The sequence below is a fragment of the Chiloscyllium plagiosum genome, chromosome 16 (genome assembly GCF_004010195.1).
Source record: "Chiloscyllium plagiosum isolate BGI_BamShark_2017 chromosome 16, ASM401019v2, whole genome shotgun sequence".
NCBI lineage: Eukaryota > Metazoa > Chordata > Chondrichthyes > Orectolobiformes > Hemiscylliidae > Chiloscyllium > Chiloscyllium plagiosum.
This window is the reverse complement of record NC_057725.1, coordinates 51,887,804-51,902,356: the sequence shown is the minus strand read 5'-3', so window position 1 is coordinate 51,902,356 and position 14,553 is coordinate 51,887,804. Positions and strand designations below refer to the sequence as shown.

The window sequence follows — 14,553 nt, the reverse complement described above, 5'->3', positions numbered from 1 at the left end:
CCCAGCAATTAGTAACAAACCAACTACCTTGAAAGTAGATCTATATGTAGAGATATTTTCCCCTCCCTTCCACTGTTAGCATTCCATAGACTCTAATTCTTCAATGATACCCTGGCTCACTCCTCCATCACTCCTAACACATCCTCACTTCCCATGCCATCGCAGAAGATACATTTGCCCATTCATCTCCTCCCTCCTCACTGTCCAAGAGTACAAACACACCTTTCAAGTGAAGCAACATTTTACTTGTACTTTGTTCAATCTAGTCTATTGCACTCGCTGCTCACAGTGCAATCTCCTTTTCATTGGCAAGATGAAACCCAGACTGACTTGTTTGCTAACAACTCCACTCAGTCCGTATACATGATCCTGACCACACACCCCCCACCCACCTAGTTGCTTGCCATTTCAGTAAACAACCTTGCTCTTATGCTAATGTTTTTGGCCTGTGTTTGCTCCAATGAAACACAACTCAAGCTTGAGAAACGATACCTCAAATTCTACTCAGGCGCTCTATATCCTCAAGCTTGCAATACTGAATTCTGTAATTTCAGAAACTGACCGCATTTTGTCTGTTCTCCATTTTCCTTACATTCTTTCCCCAAACACTTCCAGAGATTTGTTTGTGTCGTATTTTACTCTTACTGGAGAGGACCCATTCTCTCTCTTTCACATCATAATTTATATTCATTTTACATCCTTTTTCTCTTAATGAATCTTTTATCTTTTGCACTGGACTTCCCTGCTTCTCTTTTTCCTCTGTCAAAAGTACATATAAAATAAATGCCAGCACCTTTCAGTTTTGAAGAAGTCATACTGGACTTAAAACTAACTGTTTCTCTCATCTGACAGATACTGTACTGTCAGACCTGCTGTGTTTCTCCAGCATTCTTTGTGTCTACTTGATATGTTAAGGTCGTTATTATTGTTTGAATAACCAAGGATTACAGAAACTGGCTGTTTACACTGAAAGCTAGATACTGTTTTGTCATGTCTTATATATAAAGAAAACAATTTAGTCGTTTTAAATAATGCCTCATTGGTATAGATTGTTTTTCAGTTTACTCTCCATAACAAAGAAGAATGTATACAGACACAAATGCAATATTTAATTGTAAGGTACATTAAGGGTTCTCTGTTACACTCATTGAATCAAATTATTTCAACTAGGCAGCAAAAAGGCAAACTTATAGGGAACATGATTTACAAAAAAGAATGATTATCATCTTGCATATCTGACATATAAACTTGAACATTTTTTATACTTTCTGTACTTGAGCAACCTGGATTGACGTTGCATCTGTTACTGACACTGGGCAACCATGATATTTTTCTTCTAGGTAACTACACCCTTTATGGAGGCTTGGGGAAAGCTCTGGTTAGCAATGAGGTCTGTGCCTGTGCACATAATAGTTACCTCAAGAAAGCTGATAAATGTGGTTACGTCTACCCAAATTGTTGTTTCTAGGAGTCTTTTGTCTCATTAAACAATAGTTTGCACTGTGGTGGACAACTCTGCATTGAACATCGCTTGCAGAGTGGCTCAGGAACTCGAGTGTGATTTTGCAGTCTCTGTTGCACTTGCTGCAGATGAAGACAGTGGTCTAAGAAGGTACGTGGTTTGCTGGACCCTGTTTTCCCTGGACCCTCTTTGCAGACAACTGACAATTCTTTTCCTTATCTCTTCTGATACCACCTGAGCAGGAAGCTTCCAGAGATCCTGGCAGTCATCCGCTGTCTGTCAGTTGTCACTGTATTTGTCTATCAAGTTCAAGTCTCACTCAAAGATGCTCTTGTACTAGAGGTAGCAGGTCCAGCAGTTTCTGACCCAGTGACTATTTCACCATTAAGAGATTGTTAAGAATATGGCTGTCATCCATCTGATGAATATACGGCTAAGCCATATGCTGATGGTTCAGGAGCAAATGTGTATTGATCAAAATAGCACACTCTAAAACCTCTGAGTTAGCAATATTGTCCTGTCAAGAGATCCAAAGAAAGATTTGAAACAGCTATCCAAATTATAAACCTTTTTTATGCCTTGCACATATTGTACAAATCTCAGGAGTGTATTGAGGACACAGGTTTGGTGAACTCACAGTTTGATGTTTGCCATCAGGTTATTGTTCCAAACTCTTAGTTGAGGTGGGCATAACAGTGGCAGCTTTTGCAATCTGAATATTCATTACAGCATTGTATGACAGGTTATGGAGCTTGGCTAATGTGATATTATCAATAATCTCCACCATCCCAATATTACTGATTTATGGTGATATGTTCAAATCCTAAACGATGACATTCATCACTTTGATGCTCATGTTCAAATCAAACTCTCAGATGTGAAATGTGTCCCTTTTCCTTTGACGGTGACCTTTGGTATGGATTCTAGTGCTAACTTCCTCATCAGTATAGAGCAACTCTCAGATAAGGACTTTGTATGCTTTCATCTTGGATCTCAGATGGCCAAGGCTCAGCAGGTTTCTGTTGTTTCTGGTATATATTAATAGACAACATTGTAAATAAACTGTAGACAGTAGCAAACAGTGTTGGTACTAGAATGAAACCTAATTTGATTCCACTATTGAAGGCTTCCGATGTTGCCTACCATAACTGATTTAACGCTTCTTTTTTTCGGATAAGGAGATCAGACATACCAGGCTTTGGAGCCATCTAATTTTCTTCAGAAACTGAAATTAACTCCGTCTGCTCACATGATTGAGTGTCCCGGTGAGATCAAAGAAGGCAATATATATTTGTCTCCTTCAATCATGACGTTTCACATGCAGTTAACAGGTTGGGAGGATTGAGTCAATGGTGACCTTTCAGTTCTGAAATTCTACAGGAAATCTGAAGTTTGACAACTTCAGATAATTCAAGATAGGTGGAGTATAATTCAAGATAGGTGGCCCACTCATTTATTGTGTAAAGACTGTGTATATTTATTTTAGTGTTTTTAAAATCATTGAGTGCAACGAGAAAGAATTGTTTAAAACCATTGTTTTGCCGGCATCTCCAAATCATTGTTTTGCCAGATTGCTGCATGTTTTGAAAAGCAAGTAATGCAACACTCATGGTAAGCATTCTTTAAACAGTAATTGAAATAGGAGTTGCAGATGAACTGGAGCTGAGGAGATTTATTCAGATGGAGCTTTGTTTGGCAACAAAAAATTGATTAATCTATGGATTAGTGACCAGTTAATGATAAAGGTCTTTTGCTTTCCAACGATTGTGTGAATGGATTATCAGGTAATTGATTAGCTTGAGGCTGGGACAAGATACAATGAAGTGATCAGATCAAACCGGCACCTCCAAATCATCATCAGATCTCACCAGCTAGGGAGCTGTCTCTGGTCTCTGTGGGAAAAAAACCACTTTAAAGAAAGCCAGTTTATCTCTCCTTTAGGGGTGTGTGTGTGTGTGTGTATGAGAGAGAGAGAGAGAAAGGGTTAGTTTATGAGGATTAGTAGTATGAGGATTAGTTTTTATATTTGTAGCATTATATCCAAAAGGTTTATCTACTTATTTTAAATCTTTATTTTTGCGATAATTCCAGAAATAATTGGGCTTGACTTCCAATGTGTTACCCCAGTCAGATGTGACAATTGCAATCAGTGAGGATTGCCCTGCTTTGTCTTTGTTGATAAACCGGTTGCCTTTTTGATCCTATCAATCTTGACCCTATGTTTCCTGAAATCTCCAGATATCCAGAACATCACAATGGTTACAACATGCTAGTGGAACTTTACTACATGAGCAATTATTTTCAATGACATCGCTCAGGCTTGCCTTGTCCAAGAAATGGGCCCTACAACAAATTCAAGGGAATCTTTCAATCAACTAAATGAAGATTTAGCAATAGGCTGCTTTTTATCATTCACTGCTGTGAAGCAGATGGCCAACTTAGCATTTTTAATGAAAGTGCCATTCTTATGCATCTCATTATTTGGGCCCTTTCCTCATGAGCTTTTGTTAAGTCAACTGCCTGCAATTTCTGTGCCATTTCATCTTACCAAGATGTCAATGGTTGCTCTGTTTCCGAAAGTCCAATGATAATTTATGTGCAGCTTGAGAGATTTGTCTCCTGTTAATCTGTGGAGAAAGCACATGTGATTTCATTTCAGGACATTTATTGGCATCTTACCAAATTACTGGTCATGATTTTGCACAGATACAATTGCAAATGTTACATATCATTATTTCTGCAAACTCATTTGATGGAGCCCATCAATATTCATCTCATTTTTCTCAAGTCCTATTCCCTGATCTCTCCTAGCACCCAAGTCCCTCTCTTTTCTCAGTCCCAACCCTCAGATTCATAGCCTGCTTGGCACACCCTCCTCATTCCTGAAGAAGGGCTTATGCCCGAAACGTCGATTCTCCTGTTCCTTTGATGCTGCCTGACCTGCTGCGCTTTTCCAGCAACACATTTTTAAGCTCTGATTTCCAGCAACTGCAGTCCTCACTTTTTCCCAAGTCCCTCTCTCTCAACTTGGCCTCAAACGTTCCTTGAAGAGAGTCTTCTGTGGATGCATCACAATTGCTTGCTATACTCAGCCTTTTGACTCCGAATTAGCAATTATTTCTAAAATTTAATCTTTTACCCTCTCATGTAATCCTCTCCATATTCAATGGTGAAATGTTTTTTGTCTTCTCACAAACCTCCTCCCAAGTCTATTCAAATCAGATTTGTTCAAGTACTTCTAAAATGTTTATCTTAAAATAAGTAATTGATACAAGTACATTCAGTTTTGCCTTAGATGATAAAAGTTCATTGCCTACTCACAGGCCTCCCCAAAACTTCACACCTGATCTGTGTGACAGCTAACAAGTCCAAAATCTCAAGTGTTATACTATCTTGTAAATGAGTTATATTTTAATTTTTATTATTCCTTTAATTTGTTTTGTCAATTTAACTGCCCTCCTTTACGATGATATTGCATTTTGGATTGTACTAGTTTATATTGTTATTAATTACTCTACTGACTTATTTAGATTAGATTAGATTAGATTACTTACAGTGTGGAAACAGAGGAAACCGGAGCACCCGGAGGAAACCCACGCAGACACAGGGAGAACGTGCAAACTCCACACAGTCAGTCGCCTGAGGCGGGAATTGAATCCGGGTCTCTGGCGCTGTGAGGCAGCAGTACTAACCACTGTGCCACCGTGCCGCCCACATTTGAATGGGAATATCTATAGATGGTATTTATATGGGCTGCAAACGTTCTTTAACAACACAAGATTATTACAATAAAATATGAAAAATCAAACAAAGCTTTAAATATGTAGAAGACAATTACAAAAGACCTGAACACAAATATCAAAGTTTCAACTTGGGTCTCAACACTTTCTGTAAGAGACTCAATCTCAGGGATATGAGCCTAGGTTCTCAACAGCCTGATAATCAATTCTGAAGTAAACATGGGAGTTGTGCAGATTTTAGAATACTCATTCATCTAAACAAGGTGTTTCTGAATCTATTGTTAAAAGCACTTAAGTTAATAAATAACACTTCCTAATATAATTTCAAATAATGTGATTGCATTGTTTAAGTAAAGTTCTTGAGTTTTGTTGTGATTTCTTTTTGCAATGGCCCAGTATTGAGACATCTTAAATTTTGAAATCAATTACACTATAACACCTCACTGAATTAGGAATAAAGAAATGTATGTTTTGTTTTTATTCAATCATGGGGTGTGGATATTGCTGGCTGGGCCAACTTTTGTTGCCCATCCCTAGTTGCTCTTAAGTAGACAGTGAGCTACGCTTGAACCACTGCAGGTAGGTAGGTAGATCCACAATGCCATTAGGGAAGAACTTCCAGGATTTTGATCCAGCAAATCTAAAGGAATGGCAATATATTTCCAAGTCAAGATGGTAAGCAGCTTGAAGGCGAACTAGAAGGTGGTGGTGTCCCGGTGTATCTGCTTCCCTTATCTTTCTATATGGAATTGGTCATGTGTTTAGAAAGTACTGTCAAAAAAGCCTTTGAGAATTTTTGCAGTGCTGTTGTAGATGGTACAACTGTTGCTACTGAGCATTAGTAGTGGAGCAAGCGAATCAAATAGGATAATTTGCCCTGGATAGTGTCAAGCTTCTTGAGTGTAGCTGGAGCTGCACTCACCCAGGCGAGTGGGGAGTATTCATCACATGTTTGACTTGTCTGTTTTAGATAGTGGACATACTGTAGGGTGTCAGGAGTGAGTGAGTGACTGCAGGACTCCTAGCCTCTGACCTGCTCTTGTAGCCACAGTCCAGTTCAGTTTCTGATCAATATTAATCCCCAGGATGTTGATAGTGTCAGATTCAAATGGTAAGAATATTCAATGTAAAAGGGCAATGGTTAGATTCTTTTTTATTGGAGACGGTCATTGCCTGGCACTTGTGTGGGGCGAATCATACTTGCCCACTTGTCAATCCAAACCTAGATGTTGTCTAGGTCTTGCTGCATTTGGATATGTTTCAGTATGTGAGAAGTAGTGAATGATTCTGAACATGTGCGATCATCAGTGAATGTATTCATTTCTGACCTTAAGATGGAGGAAAGGCCATTATTGCAGCAGTTGAAGAGGATTGGGCCAAGGACACTACCCCAAGAAATCCTGCAGAGATGTCCTGGAGCTGAAATGCCTGATCTCCCTCAACCACAACCATCTTCCTTTGTGCCAAATATGTCTCCAACCAGCAAAAGCTTTCCCCATGATTCCAGATTTTCTAGGGCTCTTTCTTGCCATACTTGGTCAAATGCAGCCTTGATTTCTAGAGCTGTCATTCTCACCTCAATTCTGAAATCAGTTCCTTTTCCCATGTTTGGACCAAGACTATAATCAGATCAGGAGCTGAGTGGCCCTGGCAGAACCCAAACTGAGGTAGCATGTCACTGCTAAACAAGTGCTCTTGATAGCACCATTGATGACACCTTCCATCACTTGAGAATAGATTGACAGGGCAGCAATTTCCCAGGTTGGATTTTCCCTGATCTTTGTGTCCAGGACAAAGCTGGGCCATTATTCACAATGCACTGGGGCTCGTCAGGACTGCAGGTTTGTACCTGGACTGGGCTCGAATTGAGAATATGCAGCCGTTGGGAAGGGCAGAAGTGTATTCTAGGCTCACTTGGAGTGGTGGCATATAGCAAGACTATGCTAAAATTGACTTTTGCATGAGGGCATGGCTGTGGTAAGGTTCTGTAATTAGACAACTGCAGAAGGCTCTCTGTATAACAAGATTGGGAACCCAGTCTGAGACAGTTTAGACAACACCTTGGGACGCTTCTTTCAGTTTAAGAGGATCCCATGCTGTTTTTTTAAGTACTAGACTGACCAGTCCAAGTCTCCACAGATTTCAAAATCTGGCAGTGTTGAGCACAGTGAGAGAGCAATGGAATCTATATCATTGCAAGATGTGACAGGCTGAGTGTTTGGGAGAGGGGCTGGGGAAGTGATGAATAGCAAAGCCTGAGCCTCATGCGGAAGTCATTTTTTCCTCTGGAAGGCTTGGAAGCAGTGGTTGTAGAGGACATAAATGAAGATAGTTTGAAACTGGAAAATCCCAAAGTTTGTGAAGTAAATTTTACATTATGTATTATTTATTGATTTGTCAATTCAAAGAGAGTGACACGTTTAAACTGGAGGGTGAAGTGTGGAAGCTGTGCACACCTACTCTTGTGCATGCCTTGACTCCAGCCCTATCCTAGTACCCATGTCCAGTTCAGCTGAACCCCTGGTACCCATTTCCAGCTTCAGCCCAGTCCCAGTACTTACACTCCAACCTAAGATTGTTAAACATCTCTAGCTCTTCTCTGGGTTTCAGGCATCCTTTTTCTTGCAATTCAGTTTCAGTTCCTTGGCCTCCTAAGTGATACTGACATTTTACAGTTAGAGTCATAGAGATGTGCAGAGTCAAAAAAGGTGATGCTGGAAAAGCACAGGAATTCCTGATGAGGGGCTTATGCTTGAAACGTCGAATCTACTGTTCCTTGGATACTGCCTGACCTGCTGTGCCTTTGCAGTGCCAGCCTTTTCAACTCTGACTTCTCAGCATCTGCAGTCCTCACTTTCTCCAGAGTGATGTACAGCACAGAAACAGACTCTTCGGTCCAACCCATACATGTCAAACAGATATTCTAAACTAATCTAGTCACATTTGCCAGTACTTGGCCCATATCCCTCTCAACCCTTCCTATTCATATATCCATCCAGATGCCTTTTAAATGTTGCAATTGTACCATCCCCCACCACCTCCTCTAGCAGTTCATTCCATACACGCACCACCCTCTGTGTGAAAAGGTTGCCCCTTAGGTTCCTTTTATATTATTCCCCTCTCACCCTAAACCTATGCCCTCTAGTTCTGGACTCCCCCACCCCAGGGAAAAGACTTGTGTCTATTTATCCTATCCATGCCTCTCATGATTTTATAAACCTCTATAATGTCACCCCCTAGCCTTCGACGCTCCACGGAAAAAGCCCCAGCCTATTCAGCTACCCTGTGTAGCTTAAATTCTCCAAGCCTGGCGACATTCTTGTAAATCTTTTCTGAACCCTTTCAAGTTTCACAACATTCTTCCGATAGGAAGAGACCAGAATTCCATGCAATATTCCAAAAGTGACCTAACCAACGTTCTGTACAGCCACAACATGACTCCCAACTGCTACACTCAATGCTCTGACCAATAAAGGAAAGCATACAAAACACCTTCTTCACTATCCTATCTACTTGCGGCCCCACTTTTGAGGAGCTGTGAACCTGCACTCCAAGGTCTCTTTGTTCAGCAACACACCCTAGGACTTTACTATTAAGTGTATAAGTCCTGCTAAGATTTGCCTTCCAAAATGCAGCACCTCGCATTTATCTAAATTAAACTCCATCTGCCACTTCTCAGCCCATTGGCCCATCTGATCAAGAATCTGTTGTTATTTAAGGTAACCTTCTTCACTGCTCACTACACCTCCATCTGCAAACTTATTGAGTATACCTCATAAGTTCATATCCAAATCATTTATATAAATGATGAAAAGTAGTGGTCCCAGAACCAATCCTTGTGGCACTCCACTGGTCACAGGCCTCCAGTCTGAAAAACAACCCTTCACCACCACCCTGTCTTCTACCTTCCAGCCAGTTCTGTATCCAAATGGCTAGTCTCCCATGGGGAACCTTGTCAAATGCCTTACTGAAGTCCATGTAGATCACGTCCACCGCTCTGCCCTCATCAATCCTCTTTGCTACTTTTTAAAAAAACTCAATCAAGTTCGTGAGACATGATTTCCGAAGCACAAAGCCATGTTGACTATCCCTAATCAGTCCTTGCCTTTCCAAATACGTGTAAATCCTGTCCCTCAGGATTCCCTCCAACAACTTGCCTACCACCGATGCCAGGCTCACTGTTCTTTGGTTCTCTAGCTTGTCTTTTCTTAAATAGTGGCACCACATTAGCCAACCTCCAGTCTTCTGGCACCTCATCTGTGACTATTGATGATACAATTATCAAGTGGCCCAGCAATCACTTCCCTAGCTCCCCACAGACCTCTAGGTTACACCTGATCAGGTCCTGGGGATTTATCCATCTTTATGTATTTCAAGACATCCAGCACTTCTTCGTTTGTAATATGGACATTTTTCAAGATGTCACCATCTACTTCCCCTCATTCTATATCTTCCATGTCCTTCTCCACAGTAAACACTGATGCAAAATATTCATTTAGTATCTCTCCCATCTCCTGCAGCTCCGCACAAAGGCTGCCTTGCTGATCTTCTGAGGGACCCTATTCACTCCTTAGTTATCTTTGGTCTTAACTTATTTGTAAAAACCCCTTGGATTCTCCTTAACCCTAGTTACCAAAGCTATCTCATGTCCCCTTTTTGCCCTCCTGATTTCTCTCTGAAGTATACTCCTCCTGCCTTTATACTCTTCTAAGGAAACAAGCTTATTGCCAAGGTAGTGCACGTCAAAATTATCCCATCTGATAACGGCTTCCCTGATCAAAACACCACTTACTGTATATCTCACAATATCCTGTATATTGTGGAATGGCCTAAGACTCCTTCTTTTATGCCTTTGTAAATTTCCCAGGCGTACGTCAGGTTGCACTGGAAGGGGAAGTGTCTCAAAAATTTGAGCAACAGGTGAAGATATACTGTTCTCACGTTGGTACTAGCAGTAAATATGAGTGGCATTCTCCATTACCAGGATGGTGCTATCAAACCAAAAAGGCACACTACTTATCACACAAATACGTAACGTGACATATGAGCTTCAGAACAGGTGTGATGGCAGGCATGTAGAGCTGTACTTCCTAACGACTAGTGGACCATGTCAAACAATGTGTTACTTTGACTATCTGCAGCAGGCAACATGCCAACCTTATTTGCAAAACTCAGAACATATTAGCTATGACTATCGTATTGAACAACATTTACTAAATAATCCTGACTTAACTAAGAATTACACCACGAATTAATTTAAAATTCTAAGTCAAGCTCACAGCATATTTGTGTGTGCCGAAGCTACATTTAATCACACACAGCACCCTCGTGTGGGCAAAAAGAATGGTTACGTGTTACATCTTTTTCAAAGGAAAGGAAAATGGAGACAGCCAATCCTTGCTGTTTATTCATGGAAATGCCCTAACCAACTAGAATTAAATAACATAAAACACTCATTCATATGTACTGACTTGATGTCAACAGCAAAGAAACATAATAATGTGCATAATGGTCATTTTACTCATTCTCAGTTTTAATTCACATTCTTAATTTTTCATAGAGCCTTCAATTGTCCTACAGGAGGTGGATTCAGTTGGACCACATCCTCTGAAGGTGCAAAATTACAGCACTCAAACAGAAGTGCATCAGTTCCGATGCTCACATTTCAATAGGATCAGTATAGCTTTTCATTGAGAGCCAATAATCAGAAATCAATAAGTATAGTTGGAGGTCACAAGACACTGTAATGAAGAGTCTGCATTGGAGACCATAGATTGCTCCACATTCTGCTTATTTGGACACAGATGCTAAACTTTGCATGTCAGTAATAAAGAGAACATTTCTAGAAAAAGCAGCAGAGAGCGTATAGGCAGGCACAGTGCAAACTTATTGAAAAATTCAAGTGGTCTACTTCAAGCTTGAGTGATATAATGTTGCAATTATGTCTGCATCCACAACTGAACAATGGTTGTATGGTATGAATGCCACTTTGGCTAGTTGTAGTCAGCAGTGCAGTCTCAGCACTTGCTGCTTACCTCAAAGAAAGCTGTCTATTTGAATTTAGTAATAACTATGCCACGCACTTCCTCTTTCCTAATGCTAGCTTTAAATGGCACCAAATCCTCAGATTATCAGCTGTCTAAATACAGTGAAGTTCTCAATCAGGGTAAGCAGTAGTTAGGGGTGGGCAATGTAAATATATGACTGGCTGCCACTGTGAATAGACTCGATATTCGGAAGCCTTTGGAGATGCTCCGTTATGCGCGTGCGCAGAGCTAGATCATGTGGTGCTTCGCTCCGTTCCAAAGCGGGGTCACGTGATGCACTGCTTCACACGCCAGAGGCGTGCAGCGGGGTTACGTGATGCACTGCTTCACGCGCCGGAAGCGTGCAGCAGGGTCACGTGATGAACTGTTTCACGTGCTGGAGGCATGCAGCGAGATCACGTGGTTCTCTGTTTCGCGGGCAAAACGGGGTCACGTGGTACTCCGTTGCAAAACAAGGTCACGTGGTTCTTCGTTTCGCGGGCAAAGCGGGGTCACGTGGTACTCCGTTTCGTGCGCAAAACAGGGTCACGTGGGGTCGAACATCCGGGAAACCAAGGAGGCGGAGAATGGAGTCAGATCAACAACCAATCAGAAGATAATCCCACCTTAGTGATTGCATGTTGCCTTTTATTATATTAAAAGACTGGGTCAGGGACAAGTGTGTGTATTTTTTCTGAATTGACACACTATATAGTTTGTCAGGGACAGAAAGGTCGAGACCCTAGCTCTATATGCTTTATCCACTTACTGCTACAGGTTTAAAGTCCCTTGGAGTTAGAGTCCCCATAAAAGCAACAAGGTATCTGACGGGTTTAAAGTCCCTTGGGGTTGGAGTCCCCATAAAAGCAACAAAGCTTAATATGTACAGGTTTAAAGTCCCTTGGGGTTAGAGTCCCCATAAAAGCAACAAGGTACGTACAGGTTTAAAGTCACTTGGGGTTGGAGTCCCCCTAAAAGCAACAAAGCTTAATACGTACAGGTTTAAAGTCCCTTGGGGTTAGAGTCCCCATAAAAGCAACAAGGTACGTACGGGTTTAAAGTCCCTTGGGGTTAGAATCCCCATAAAAGCAACAAAGCTTAATACGTACAGGTTTAAAGTCCCTTGGGGTTAGAGTCCCCATAAAAGCAACAAGGTACGTAAATGTGAGGAGGTTTAAAGTCCATTGAGCAGGATCTCATAAAAGCAACGCTCACAAATTGTGGTGTGTGATTGTGTGGTATGTTTTAAAATTATATTGGGGAATGTACAGAGGGTGGTAGACAAGCCAGTAGTGTTTTGAAGACAGGGACGGTGGTGTCTCAGCGAGAGAGAGAGTTGGCAGTGGAAACCTAACGGTGATAACAATGACACTGCTGATAAATCTCACTGAAAGGGTCAGTTGTTCGGGTGTACTCCATACAAACTGACTGGCCACCGGATTTGTCTCTGATTGGGTTAGTTGTTCAGTTATATTATATCAAACCAATTGACTGCTAGACGGGAGAATTAAAACAGAAATCTGTAAAATGAAAGGGGAATTTGATAAAAAGTGTGAGGAATACGGAGGATGTTCTTTTGACTTAATGTTGCCCGTAAAACAGCAGTGGGCCAAAGCTAGAATTCAGTTAGTTAGTGGGGTTGCGAAGGACAAACAAAAAACAATGATGGAGAAATATGATAAGATTTGGGAAGAATTACAACAACAGGGCAAAATCCCTAAAGATGTGGAGAAGGAGAAATTGTCACTGTTTTTAGGAAAAGCAGAAGAGCAAGCTAAATTAGAAGTTGAAGAGCACATGAGGGGAAAGAAAGGGTGACTATTAGTTCGAAGAAAGTGGACAAAAGAAGGTGAGGAGAAAGAAGAGAGGAGGATTTATCTGCATAATATGACGTTAGCCTGTATGGCAGTAGAAACATTACAAAAGAGGGTGGGTGGTACCCCTGAACCAAATCTGGTAAAGGAGATAGAAAAGCCACGACCATTCGTGTCATTATATCCTAAATTGCCTGGGGTACAATCACCGCCCCCATATCCTGTAACACAAATGCCACTCATGCATGTTCAAGACGGGGTGTTAGATGTGCAAGAAGTAGGAACAAGAGAGTACGAAGCAGTAAAAGAGAGTCTTGCAGAAGCAGTAGAAGAAAGCATCAGAACGGTATAAAAACTAACATTAGAAGCTGCACAGCGAGTTAAAGAAGCAGAGGAGGCAAGCAGGGTGATAAGGACGCACAGCAGAAGCAAAGAACAGCCGAAACAAGGGAGACATTAATTATTGGCAGAGCCAGATGCTCACTCGACACCATATACTATTGAGGGTGAGAGGAGGGGACGATTACATAGTTCAGGTCAGTTATTAGATGACGGGTTCTCAGACAGAAGGAGAGATTGGAGGGAACAACGAGATAGAGACAAATTGGATGGGGGGGGGAGTCTGATAATAGTACGGATATTGGCGATGAGGAATCCCTGACAGAGGATGACCCACACACCTACCCTGTCACTTTAAAAGGCTCGCTCACAATGCATGCGGAACATGGCCCTCCAATGCAGCTCCTACCTGAACCAAGTTACAACCTGCGTCCCAGAGACACATTACGACAACCTGTACAGCCTCAGCACCACCAAATGCCATTAATTTACAGAGGCTCTTATTTAGGGGATGTTTATCAGCCCTTCACATTTACTGACATGAACTGCATCCTGGATAAAATGCCCCCACCCATGGAGGGAGGTGGGCCCTGGATGACTAAATTTTGCCAATACACACTAGGGCACAAGTTAGCTATGGGCGATTGGAGAGCATTATTGGGCAAGCAGTTGAATATGTGGGAAATACAGCAGATTGAAGCATCTGCGGGGGACCACTTTACTGCCTGATTCAGAACCGTTTGTCCAACATGCCACCTGTGTGGGAAGGGCAATAAGGGATAGATTTCCGATTCCACTGGGAGCGATGCACTCACTCACCTTCACAATGAAGGAGGGTGAGGATATGCCTACCTTTTTGGCTAGGTGTAAGGGCACGTGGAGAGATACTGCGGGGAGTCATCCAGGGTCAGGTCAGCTACAGACCACGTTATTTAGGAATGCCATTATGGCAGGGATGCCTAAGAAAGTAAAAGAGGCAATGGAGAGTAATCCTAATATCCCAGGTTGTTCTACAGAACAGTGGGAGAAACACTTGACGCACCACATGAAGCGTTACAGGACGAAACAGGATGAAGATAAACAGAGCAACGAGTCAGCTCAAGTGCAGTTGCTAAAGTTACAGCTCGATGAGGCTAGAAGGAAGGCTAATGATACAAAGAAGGCCTCCGCCT

General features: G+C 41.7%; 1 long non-coding RNA gene across 1 annotated transcript in view; it reads right to left on the bottom strand.

Annotated features, from left to right (window-relative positions):
- Nucleotides 1-14,553, bottom strand: part of LOC122557908 — a 37,114-nt gene that overhangs the window by 16,433 nt on the left and 6,128 nt on the right. Inside the window, exon 2 of the long non-coding RNA XR_006313971.1 lies at nucleotides 4,011-4,089. This is a non-coding gene — a long non-coding RNA (uncharacterized LOC122557908). The remainder of the gene's footprint in view (nucleotides 1-4,010; nucleotides 4,090-14,553) is intronic.